We start from the raw sequence: 13,445 nt of genomic DNA on the forward strand, positions 1-13,445 counted from the left end.
CCATGAGCAAATTATATATTTTATTATGAAATGTCAAAACCATTTTATTAATCTTGGAGTTCGTGTGAACTTGATATTGACATTTTTTCGAATTCAAAAATAAAATATAGAAAAGGTTCCAGAAATGATAATGTTAGTTTATAATAACGACAAATATTTGACCTTCGTTATGGCTGTCCAATATCAGAAGATGCTAAATATGAAAATAAACAGTGACTATTTGATTTGCCTTGACTCGAGGCACTTAGCACAATACGAACCTTTGTTTCATTGTAACTCTACCTTACTCTACATCTTTTAATGAATGTTACCTTTATCGCTGAGCTTGAATTGAACATCTCTGGCGGGTCTCGCACACAATCGAATTGAAGAGCCATTACTGCGATTGTGTTTTTCAATGGATCTATAAAAATAGATGTAATTGGTATCGAGGAAAAAACGAGGAACGCTTATTGAGCGGCGCGGGCGCAGCGTTCTGACCGAGCGGATGCTAATAGCCATACAGAAGCTAGAAGCGTTTTTTATACGCATCTACATTACTCATCATAATTCACTGTAAAAATACACAACTACTTTATGGTTTGTTAGTACTTATACGTTTTAATGATTTTTAAATTAAATTCACATCTGTTCAAAGTTTTAAATTATGTGTATTTAAAACTTGGAACAGATGTGAACTTAGCTGAAGCTTTTATAGTTGTTTTATCTGGCGGGCAGTTTTATTACCTATCTGGCGCGCAAAGTGAAAAGCTGGAGCGCAAAGCTCGGCTCCGGGAATCGTGCGCGAGGCGTGGAGGCAGGACGGCGCGCTCACAGCGGGCCAGATGTGACGCTGCGTGCTGCATCATGGCGTCATGGTCGGGGCAACCTCGACAAATATCATTTAGATGTCGGAATGTCTGAGAAGAGGAAACATCTACTGGCTCGCAACTTGGAATAAATTAACAGATGAAGTTGATTCTTATTTAATTTCATTAAAATTCAGTAGAATCCATGCTGTAGAACGTGACTTTCTTCTTCCAATTCAAGAGAAAAGGACCTTAAGGACGGGATTATAGTCATTACTTAGAATGTAACATCATAACAATTTTCTTGACAATTTTAAGGGAGAAATTTCGGAAATTGCCTTCTGCTTTTAATATGAATCGCTGATTAATCATTCTGAGTTTTCTAGGAGCAAGTTGCTCCATGAAATCAATAATGTATTAGCATGCAAAATACACGCGACGGATCCAAACTTGTATGTTTCGATCACAGGAGTCGTCTTAAGGTATTTTAACCTCTCAACCACCACTGCTTCCCGCGAGGGAAAACATGGTGAAGAATTCAAATTCAAAAATTCAAATTCAATTTTTTTTTATTGACAACAAATTTAAGGACATTATGTATATACAAAGTTCGTAAACTTAATAGCTATTTATCAAGCGGGTCCACCGTTCAACCATCCACCATCAAACTAGGAATAAACCTACTAGGAAACTTGCTCGCTGATGATTTAGCAGTTAGAGTCTAGACGTTAACGCGATATATTTCTGTATTCTAGATATTTTGTGGAGCAGGGCCGCGCGGGGGCGGAGCGGCGCAGCCTGCGCGCGCGCCACAGCCTTCCACTCCGCGGCTCAGTCATTGTCCGACCAACGCCGCGGTCGCACTGCCGACCGGTGTCGCTACTGTCTTTGTCGTATCAGTGCCCGTTACGATCCACTCCGTCCGCAGGAGTGTCCGTGAAGTGTGGTGATAGTGTGTTTTCAGCTGTACAAGCTAAAGTGTATCGCTTCAAAGTATCACTGTCAAGGGTGTGTTGCGAGTTCCCAGGAGTTGTCTGACGGTTGTCCGCCTGCCGGCGAGGGAAGGCGGATCGCTTCTACCGGGAGGAATGAGCCCCGCACACCACCGATCCCGCACTCACCGATGATCTCAAGGTTGGAATCTGGTCGGGTTTCGCTCACGCACACCCGTGCTGTCTGTATGCGCTGGCGCAACTTCGCACGACACGACCCCGCGACCGCGCTCGCATTCTCCTCTGTAATCACCATTCTGATCTCGTTTCAATACCATGCGAATTCTCTTTAACTCGCAGACTCGTAGTTAAGGCGCATTCACTCCTTTATAGATTTTGTTTTAACATTCACTTCTTTGCTTTTCAATACTTCCTATTGGAAACTACGGATCCAATTTGAAAGTGATCAATGAATCATTATCGCTCTGCTGGACGAGGGAACGGAACTGGAATCCTTGTAATAGCCTAATAGCACGTTGAGTTACAAATGTGAGCAATAACACATTGGATAAGAAAGTTATAATTAGTAAATTAAATAAACACAAACTTTTCCTAGTACTTATCACAAGAAGGACCAAAAATAATAAACATTACTAGAGACATCTGATAAGTAGATGACGACCTCGGTGGCGCAGTGGTAAAGTGCTCTGAACCGCGAGGTCCGGATTCGAGCCCTGGTCGGGTCATGATAGAAAATGATCTTTTTCTGATTGTTTCGGGTTTTGGATGTTTATCTATATATGTATTCGTTATAAAATATAGTATCGTTGAGTTAGCATCCCATAACACAAGTCTCGAACTTACTTTGGGGCTAAATCAATTTGTGTAATTTGTTACCTTAAATATTAAATTATTTAAGTATGAAGCTTTTTGACAAAACATTCAATAGTACTAAAATACGTCTAGAAGACTAAAGGGTTTTATTAATATATTCTCCCGAGTCCGGCTCAGAGTCAACGCTCGCCCAGGAATGAACCAACGCTACAATGTACTTACTAATATAAACACTTAAACTTTCATTAGTGACTGCACTCGCTTCACTGCCTGAAATATAGTTTATTTCATAATTTATATAGGCAGTTGATAGATAAACAGTAAAATAACAAACCAAATCTCTCTAATCCAATAAAGCTTATATGTTAAGATAACAGGTATTAGATTGACTGCAAACTTAAGATCACACTTCCTTTTACACAATTATAAACATAAGAACAAACTTGCTGATATTAGTGAATTGACATATACTTACAAAAAAAATATAACAAAATGCCAAGTCCGAAGGATAAACAACTTGCAAACAGTTACAATTTAAAGGTCGTCTTGTCACCTTTACTATTAAACAGTGATTGCTAGAGTATCAACTCCTAGCCGCTCATAGATCGATTACCGTATGAAATACGCGAAAAGGGCGAAAGCTAGTATGATATACTTCTGTCGCCAATAGTTAAATTTAATTCTGAACTGATATGTGCCTACTAAAAATTATGTTTTCTTGTAGCAAAACCCACAGCTAACATCTGTACTGTATGATAGCTGGTAGGAGTGGTAATCGTCTTCTTCCGTCTATTTGCATTCTGCCAAATGACGAGTAGGTTTGACTGGAACAATTCCCTTTTTGAGATGCACTAGGCATTAATTTTAATTTAGTAAGCGATGCATATGCACTTGAGTATAAAGTTCAGCTGGCATAAATGAAAGGGGAAAGTTCATTTAATGTTGTCGTAATGTTTTATCACATAATGCTTCTTCTGCCACCAACATCTCGAAATCCTGTACATAGGTAACAGAATTAAAAAAAAAAATAACGGTTTTAGATAAAATTATTGTATACAGTTTTAACAAAAGTAAACTCATTTGCATAAAAGTAACAATTTTACTACAAGTCTTTGTGAATATAAAGACGGCAGAAGGAGTATTGCAGGTTTGACATCGTCAAAGATTATTTGCGTGCCAATAATCTGATAATTAAGGATGTCGAGGACCATGCAACTGGAGATGCTGGGGTCTATGGCTGAGAAAAAACAAGGCAAACGATCAGATGAGAGAGAGAGACGAAAGCGGTTTTCATATGCACTCTTTGACATAAAATATTAGAGGGGTATTGCGTAAGGAAATAATAATAATAATAATAAGTGTGATCACACATCATTTAGCCACAAAACGAGTCGGGTATGTGTCCTTTAGTGGCTTGTTACGTAAGCTGCAGCTCCATATTGGGATAAACTTGTCGATTTCCCTTACTCGTGTCGTGAGTAGTCGCGCCACATGATGCAATCTCCACTTTACCAGACAATTAGATACTATCAGTTTTAATACGTACTTCATAAAAAGATAAAGCTAGACTTTTAACATTAATTAGATTCTTATTCAGTATCTTTGTTTACCACCCTTCCATTTATCGTGACTGGATCTATTATCATCTCTAGGAGATTCAATCGCCACAAAAGTATATTACTGTGTAGTTTCGACCCAGTTCAGTAAAAGTGTATTTCATATAAAAAAATCATCACTGACACCGTTACGAAAATAAATCATTCATAATTTCTATTGTATTGAGTATAAACCCGTAAGAGTAGAAAAGTTATGGAGAATAAATAAAATACAAGTCAGACAGTTATAAGCACCGAATATTTTTTAATATATGAATAGTTTTGGATAAAAAATAGAGAAATGTATCTCCGTCCCGAGCATGCGCCTCGGAGGTAACCCAGATGTGCGCTGACGGCAACAGCAAAAGTTACGTGTGAATTTTTCTCCTAGAGTTTACAGTTACTCGTTGATAAAATAATTTTAGTGGCCAATAACTAAGGCGGAAATAAATTTAAAACACTTTCTATATTATCTGGACAAACAGGTTATTAGCCATATATAAAAAGGTTTTTATTAAATAAATAATTAATAATTAAAGATCGAAACATGATCGCTAATGAAAATTATCGATATAAATAAATAAAATAAAATAAATAAATATATTAGGACAAATCACACAGATTGAGCTAGCCCCAAAGTAAGTTCGAGACTTGTGTTATGGGATACTAACTCAACGATACTATATTTTATAACAAATACATATATAGATAAACATCCAAGACCCGGGCCAATCAGAAAAAGATAATTTTCCATCATGACCCGACCGGGGATCGAACCCGGGACCTCTCGGTTCAGTGGCAAGAATCTTACCACTGCGCCACCGAGGTCGTCAAATATAAGTAAATGTACGTGTAAATTAATAGAAAATAAAAGATTTGATCAAATATTATAATCTTTCTGTCCATTTCAAATATTATAAAGTGAGATAGTGACATATTTTAGCTAAGAGTATTTTTTATTTTAACTTTATTATGGATAACAGGGTAAACCATTATAATTGTCATTGAATGTCCTACATGAATACTAACTACTTAAATAAATATAATTACGATTTACATATATTTTAGAGGTCCGTTATAGCCTATAGGGCAGCCGCTGCTTTGCCCGAGTGGAAATTACTTACCCGTGGAAACGATGCCTATTTTCGCGATAAATGATAGAGAGTTTACTAGTTGAAAATCTATCTATCTACATCTTGTAATAATATTTTTCTATGGTACAGCCGTAGTGTATTATTACAAGACAATAATATATTTTTTGGTAAAAATTTTAGAATGACATTAGAAAATTTTTATGTAAATTTCTAGTGTCATTTGGCGTTGATGAATACTAGAATGGTAATTACGGGTAAAATATTTTAGTTATTTGTCGCCTTACATTACTTTATATTACTTAAACAGAGAGAGATAAAAAACATCCTAAGCATAAAATATGTTCGAACATTTTTATGAATTGTGTGATAGTCTGATTTTTTGAGAAAAATGAAAAATGGTCTTGATGGACGGACTGACAGACTAACAGTGAAGTTATCCTATAAGAGTCCCGATATTACTTTTGAGGTACGGATCCCTAAAAAGAACCAATAAAAATTAGAATACTAGAAATTAAGTCAATGTCCACTAATGAATTTTGAAATACAGAATAAATATAATTTTAATGCAGTTTATATGTTTATTTAAAACTTTATAAGCGACTCAAGGTTTTTAGTGAGTTAAATCAATAAAATCAATGGTTCATTACGTGTCGGCTAGCCTTGGTTATAGTTTACCATAAATGAATATTTAGTCAACAATACGCTGTGGCAACGTTGTTTCTTTTCTGTAGGTTAGCTACCTCGCCTATTCATTGTAATTCTCTTAGAAAGCTAATTAGCCAAGACGTTTTCATTGCAATATAGACGGTAATAGTTTTAGAATAATAATGAATGACTCCAGCAGCAAAAATATTTGTTGGCATAGTAACTGAAATTGTATTAGTGACTGACATGCAATTAATAGGTACTGTTGTACGTAGTACCTACTGATTCTATGGTGACTGATTACGTTTATACAGTGTAAAGGAATATGATGGTACAAGTAATTATAAAAAATATATATTCCATTAGAACCACGCACGAGCGTTCTCTCGTACTGTGCCTATGTTGGTCGCTCGGGACCATATTCTTACTCCAGCACATTTATTAAAATATTACAATATTTATCAAAAACGACTTTTGTATTCTCCTTACTGTGCCTGCAAAGCTAACATTGTGTTACCCTGAATATGTATATTATAGGTAATAGCTAAGCCATGAGCCGATGATGAATCTCATCGCGTGTCCTGAATATACAATTTATATATATCTCAAGAGTCAAGATAGTAGGAAGAGGGTCTAGTGACATTACACATTCAGAACTTTGGATTCGTGTGTTTATCTCTGGATGTAGTTATAAATGTATATTGCTCAAACACGCAAAATATACAAAACAATATGTTGATGCATGGCCAGTAAAATATAATCTAGAACAAAAATAGGGTAGGTAGGTATTTTTTATCACGAAGAACTTCGTGGCGCAGATAGTACTATTTTTAGCAACCTGATAGCTAGAACATATGACTGTTCAAAAAAGGTTATACGTTCTGGTATTGCTAAAATGCCTAAGTGACGATGAGACGGCACACGATGAGTAGGTAGCAAGCCGAGCGCCACCCGAGCGTGGCGCCTCAAACAAATGCTTGGTGCTCCAAGGCCCCTTTGTTCTAGCGCAATCTGTTCCCACAAAGCGGTTACTTGTAATCGGCAAACGGATCAAGAAGGCTTTTTTCTAACATTTCGAAATAGATACCATTATTTCTGCGTTGAGACTTCACACGCCATCTCAAACATTGGGTTATTTTAATATTTTTATAATTAATTTGCCGAGTAACAATGTTGCCGTTAAGTTACTGCTAAGTAGACATATTAAATGGTTACTTTGAACCTTTATAACGTACTGTAGTTACAGTTATTTTTTGTTTATCAAAAATTACGCAAAAGGTCGCAATTATTTTGTTTTCGACGCTGAATGTTGAGGAAATTAAAGCATGAAATATGAATAATAACTATAATGTAGTTATAAGTGTAATTTAACTATAACACAAATCAATTACATCATTTTAAAATCAGAAAGACAAATCATATTATAATTATACGACCCTATCACAGAAGTAGAGATCACTATTACTATTTATACAGACTTTACATATGAAACATAAATTGCAACAGTGTTTATTTTTAGTTTCAAGATATAAAATAACCGTTATATAAAATGTTTTACTGTAGCATGTCATGCGACACAGCGGGTGCCAATGTCAAAATAAATGTAACACTATAGTTATGTCGGGTGCGAGACAGGTAGGGTTCCGATTGCGACCAGCACATGGCGTCCCATCGGCCGCCCGCGCACCTGTCGGCCTGCGGTCGTCGCCCGACCCTATGCGATCCAATTAATGAGGCTTTCGTAGAAAGATTGAATTGAATAAATAAAATTTATTTTAAATAAATATTTATAAACTAAATGACAATAACCTCGTTTATCAACAAGCAATTTTAACAAAAGCGATTTTTTATAACCGCAGCGTACGTTTGGACTGATGGGACTGAGAAGCGTCTTCAGATTTTAAAAGGAGGGGGGGGGGCTTCATTTTTTCCATAAAGAAAGATATTTTGTACCACATATCCTGGAATATGTACATCAACATACCCAAAATTATGTCAATGTAAAGGTGGTTCTGCAATCGAAATATCTGGTGATGATGATGAGCCACCTAGATCTCAGAAAGTATTTGATGAATTTTGTTGAAAATTAAAATGACATCTTATTGTCATTTCATCTTAACGGTGCTCTGGACGTAGATGTTGTCTAAAATTGCTCCTGGAGTATGAAAGTATCGGTGATATCAAACTTAGATTCATGTTCGTTCATCTTTTATAAATAGAGCAATTCAATTTCTTGATCGATTTTTATTACCAGCGAGTATAAGACGTGCGGCTATAAAATGCGTTCTTGCTCATCACTCTTGGAATTCCATGAGTTCTGTTGAAATAACAGTTGAATAAAGTTGCTAGCAATTCAAATTTGGCAAGTATTGTGAATCATCGATGAGGAAGGCTAGTGTCCATCAGTGGGAACATTAAAATAGATGATGATAATGAAAGTACCAGTTGAACTTGGTAAACACACAAGTAATATTTCTATTTCTTCGTTAGTTAATGTGGGAAGCTTCGGCTGGCGACATTGCCCCGTTATATCATTCCGTAATATACCACTATAATACTAGAATCCATCCCATATTCTCACGCAGCAACCATCAATCTTCAACGTATGGGAGAATTCTTTACACATGTTTGCCTCCATTAGGGCTCCGCGTCGTTATGGCATTATAATGTGATTATGTGAGGATTGTGAGGTAAACTATAAACTCCTGACTAAAATATCTCAATTTAATCTCATCTAAACTACTCTTCTTTTATCTTCTGAATCAGTAATTTATATACAGATCCATTTTTACGTTTAACAGTAGACGAATCAATGTTCAAGCTCAACACATAGGGACAGATTAAGTGTCCATATTATATAATGTAGGTGAGCACAGCGTGAGGCCACATTCGATTATGTGTTAATCGTAACTATAAATACAGATGTGCTGCTACATTTAGCAGCTTACGTTTATACGTATATTCTAATAACCGCATAATTTGTATGATAACGACCTCGGTGGCGCAGTGGTAAAGTGCTTGCCTCCGAACCGAGAGGTCCCGGGTTCAATGCCCGGTCGGATCATGATGGAAAATGATCTTTTTCTGATTGGCCCGGGTCTTGGATGTTTATCTATATATATATATTTGTTATAAAATATAGTATCGTTGAGTTAGTATCCCATAACACAAGTCTCGTACTTACTTTGGGGCTAGTTCAATCTGTGTGATTTTTCCTATTATATATATACTTGGGGCTAGTTCAATCTGTGTGATTTTTCCTATTATATATATATATATATATATTTAATATATAATGGGATAGAAGATTTTTTACCTACCAATCTTGAAAGTTTGGATGGTTTTCAGTATTCTTAAAATATTTCTAGCTATATAATAGAGGCAGATACCTATTTCTTTTTACCTTTTGTGGTATTTACCTACCAATCTTGAAAGTTTGGATGGTTTTCAGTATTCTTAAAATATTTCTAGCTATATAATAGAGGCAGATACCTATTTCTTTTTACCTTTTGTGGTATAGCTCAGATGTTTGAGCAACCGATCAATCATGGAAAAAATAAATATTTTCCATGAATATCTAGTTTATTTTCACTGATGTCAAAAGTCCGGAACACTCGATAGAAACAAAAATTGAATTGCCCATTCAAAATGTGTTATCGCAGTCTGCAAAGGAATATTGATTGATGACTCATTAAAAAATATCGAAGTCTGTGAATAACAATAATAATAAGGCGACAGCATCCTGTATATGAGAAAATAATGCCTTGACTACAAAAGGTTTGTTAAGTCAAGAGTGTTTATATATTCCGTGCGCGTGCGCCGGTCACCGCCGCCGCCAGCGCACCGGAACTCGGCCGCACGCACCGCTCGATCTCTTTCCATAGACGGCTTCGTTATCGGTATTCTGTCACACGTGATCCAGTATAAACTGTATCTAGTCATATATATTCCACACCACTTCCATACCAATCTATACTTGTATTAATATTTATATTTATTAAGTCAAAGTAACTCGTTCGATCTGTTATATTTTCTGACCCAGACAAATAAAACTATGTATTTTTAGCAAAGATTTAGATAATGCAAGAAAGAAAAAGATTACTAACATCAATTTGCTGCCTACGCCGGGCGTGGTCCGCCCTAGTATAGGACCACTCTCAAATTCAAATTCGAATTCAAATAATTTATTCAGAAATTAGACCTTCACAGGCACTTTTTCTCGTCAATCTTTATATTTATAGTTATTTCTCACAAGCTACAAACTACTGGCATTTCGGAACGACCACTGCTGAGAAGAAATGCCGAAAGAAACTCATTTGAACAGTGTTGGTCCCTATCATGCCAGATCGGCTTACCATTATTGTTACTTACAATAATGGTAAATATATGGTAAATATATATATATATATATATATATTTATTTATTTATTTATTTATATATATATATCGATGTGAAACACAATTAACTCCATATCCGTGGATATCATACGAATCGATTAAGGAACACATATCCCTGACAGCTGATAGGCAACAATAGCATTCCTAAAGAGGGTTGACGTCATGTAGGCGGCCGGTTGGATAATTATAAACGGATATTGCACAATAGTAGGAAAAAATATGTATCAATGCTGCACTTTAAGGCATTCTCTACCAGTTAACAATAATCGTTCAAATAGAGATAGCATTGTGAGATAGCATTAGCATCTAAACTAGCATCTAAATGAAAGCGGGAACATGGAGGGATGAGAGAGCAACTATAAGAAAGACAAAATTATTACACGAATATTTAAAGTCTACAAGCTACTGTAGTCACTAACAGACTTTCCAGTTTATGTTTATGAGATGTCTGCTGCGGAAATCCGTGATAGAATAGTGGTGTATTTTTAAAACGATACGATCACTGCGGTATGAGTCATCATGCCGCAGTGATCGTATCGATTTAAAAGTTGACACCTACAATAAAATATTTTATGTGTAATTAATTTCAAGTCAATTAGACTAAAAGTCTTGCTGTGCAGGTCTACGGACAGACAGACGTATGAAAACGGAAAAACCGAATGTGGCATTTAAAATCCAGTTCAGAGACCCTGTCTATCGACTCGATTGTTTAAAAAAAAAATTATATTTTTGCCACAACCCAATCGGGCCAAGTTTTCACAGGACAAAATTGGGAAAGTGCTCTTAACCACTGACCTATTATGATCATGCCAATTCGGCCGAATTATTTCATAGTCATATAGGTATCATTTAGAATAAGCGAAACTGGTCCAAAGCTAGTGAGAAAATCTGTAAAACGGTTATCTTATATTATCCTATATTTTTTAAAGTTTTTATCGAACATAAAAAAAAGAAACATAAAACAAATTTTAGTATATTTTATAAGTGGGGGTAGGAAACTGTTGAAAAAGTTAAAAAGCTTATATAGATAGTGCACATCAACGAGAAAACAATTTGTGTAATATTCTTTCGCGTTCGAATGATATCAAATTAACAAGAGTTTAATTTAAAACATTTTTTCTCCATATATTGTACCATATTTCTTTTATCTATGGATTGTACAGTTATTTTTAATTAGGAATATTAGGATGTATTTTTTTTATAGTTCTGCGCCTATGAGTCACTTCGTGGTCTGTCAAGATCCTTTTTCTCAGGAACGCTTAAATTTTTTTTTTCAAATTCGGTGTCTTTTATTTATGAAGAAATCAACGCGTTAAAAAGTAATCTGATTTTGTCAGATTACCATATACTTCTTATTTATATACTTATATTACATATACTTCTTATTTATATACACATTGCGATATTTAGAACGCTATACATTTAAGAACGGTCTGTAGCGGAAGGAGAAGATGATATGGCGAACTATGGAGGCAATGAAAAACTTATACCTGTGACACGACACGACTGCATTGTATATTCTACCAATTGGCTAAAACGAGGTACGATAAAATATCACTTGTCTACCTATTTTATTCAAATCTTATATCCCGTAACAAAAGACACCATTCAATCTTAACGATTTACTATTGCCAGTAGCGTCAATTTGCATTGATACCACTGGCTTTAATATTCAGCTATTGCCAATTATATTGGAAACAATCATTACCTTACGTAGTGTACCAGTCTATATATCTGAGCGTACCCAAATATATAGCAAATTCGCAGCTATTACCACTGCTTATGTAGCATTGAGGTCAATGCCAATGCCAATGGGAATTTAACTGTACGAGTTAGTTGGTACATCCCAATATGTTAATTCTAATGGAATGTGTCGCCAAATTGGTTGAATAACCGCAAAGATACAAAGTTCAAATGCCGTTCAACCTTAATCTATTGTTAAGACTCCATCAACAAGCGTAGTTTTTCTGATATACTAAGCAACCGGTAGAACGGGTTACCTTACCAGCGGCGTCAAGGACAAACTGAACTTTCTAAGTCACTTTTCGCTTCATTCTAGATTATTGTCATTCAATTATATATGGCCACGTAGGTAAGGTTCCTTGCTAACAACTCTAATATATCTAACATACTAATTAAAACGATTTTATTTTTTATAAAACACCTACTAAAAACAAGAGATTTAACCAAGTTATTGAACCAATATGGGAGTCCAAAAACATCTTGGTCAAAAACATATGGATCAGTAAGCCGTGGATATCGTGCCATTCAGATGCGAAAATTGATACAAATGGAATACCTAGTCATCAGAGAGAAATTGGCGATGCATTGTTTGCACTCGCAGCCCACTTTCCGTGAGTACATGTACTCGCTGTAGTTGACAATGCGATAGCTGGCGACGTCGGCGCGTGAAAGTGAATGGTGCAAGCGAAGCAAGCAGCGGCCGCGGGGCGTGGACGTGTTTTGTGAACGCGCATCAATACATTCCGTCTGTACACGCGAATCCATATCTCTACTTAAAATTTCATGACGTAAGATCTATCACTCATATCAAGCGTTCTCTTAAGATGATTGCACGATTTGTGCACACACTACACTTGATTTTTGATCGCTTTCTCTTTCTTCAGACGGGGCATTTGTTCTAGTCATCTTTGTATACTTTCCAAAAAGCTTTTCGAATGTACTTATCTTAATTATAATTATTATTCAGCCGCGCCCCGTCCACCCATGGAGCAAAATAAAATTTTATAGAGGCGGTTGTTTTCCGTGGGCACGAGGCAGAGGCCAGAGACAAAGCAAAGACTAATATCTCTAGATTCTTTTAGTCGCCGTATGGATGTTTAAGGAGGTCTACATCTGGTCATTATACTATTATTGTTAAAAATAAAGATTTTGTTCAATGTATTGAGTTGAGTAAAAATTTTCCAAGCATTGAAATTCTTATAAGGACATTGCATATTGGAATGACCTCATTGTCAAATAAGGCCAGTACCGTTGATGCCGATCGTCGTCGCCAATCTGCAGTCGTCAAACTCTAGTATTTTTAAATAAAATGTACTCTAATATTAATTCAGAAAGTTTGGATGTTTCTTATGTAACCACGCACAATAGATTAGGCGGATTCTGATGACATTTGGTATACAATATATTATAAAGTAA

General features: G+C 35.8%; 1 protein-coding gene across 10 annotated transcripts in view; it reads left to right on the forward strand.

Annotated features, from left to right (window-relative positions):
• The first annotated feature begins 1,608 nt into the window (after positions 1-1,608).
• Positions 1,609-13,445, forward strand: part of dpy (dumpy) — a 108,191-nt gene continuing 96,354 nt past the window's right edge. For 8 of the 10 annotated variants that reach the window (XM_053767126.1, XM_053767135.1, XM_053767142.1 and 5 more), the window contains exon 1: positions 1,609-1,922. The gene's annotated coding sequence lies outside the window, so the exon portion shown is untranslated. The remainder of the gene's footprint in view (positions 1,923-13,445) is intronic. The other 2 variants (XM_053767184.1, XM_053767192.1) reach the window with 1 other exon arrangement.

This window comes from Plodia interpunctella, chromosome 3, assembly GCF_027563975.2.
Source record: "Plodia interpunctella isolate USDA-ARS_2022_Savannah chromosome 3, ilPloInte3.2, whole genome shotgun sequence".
Classification (NCBI taxonomy): Eukaryota; Metazoa; Arthropoda; class Insecta; order Lepidoptera; family Pyralidae; genus Plodia; species Plodia interpunctella.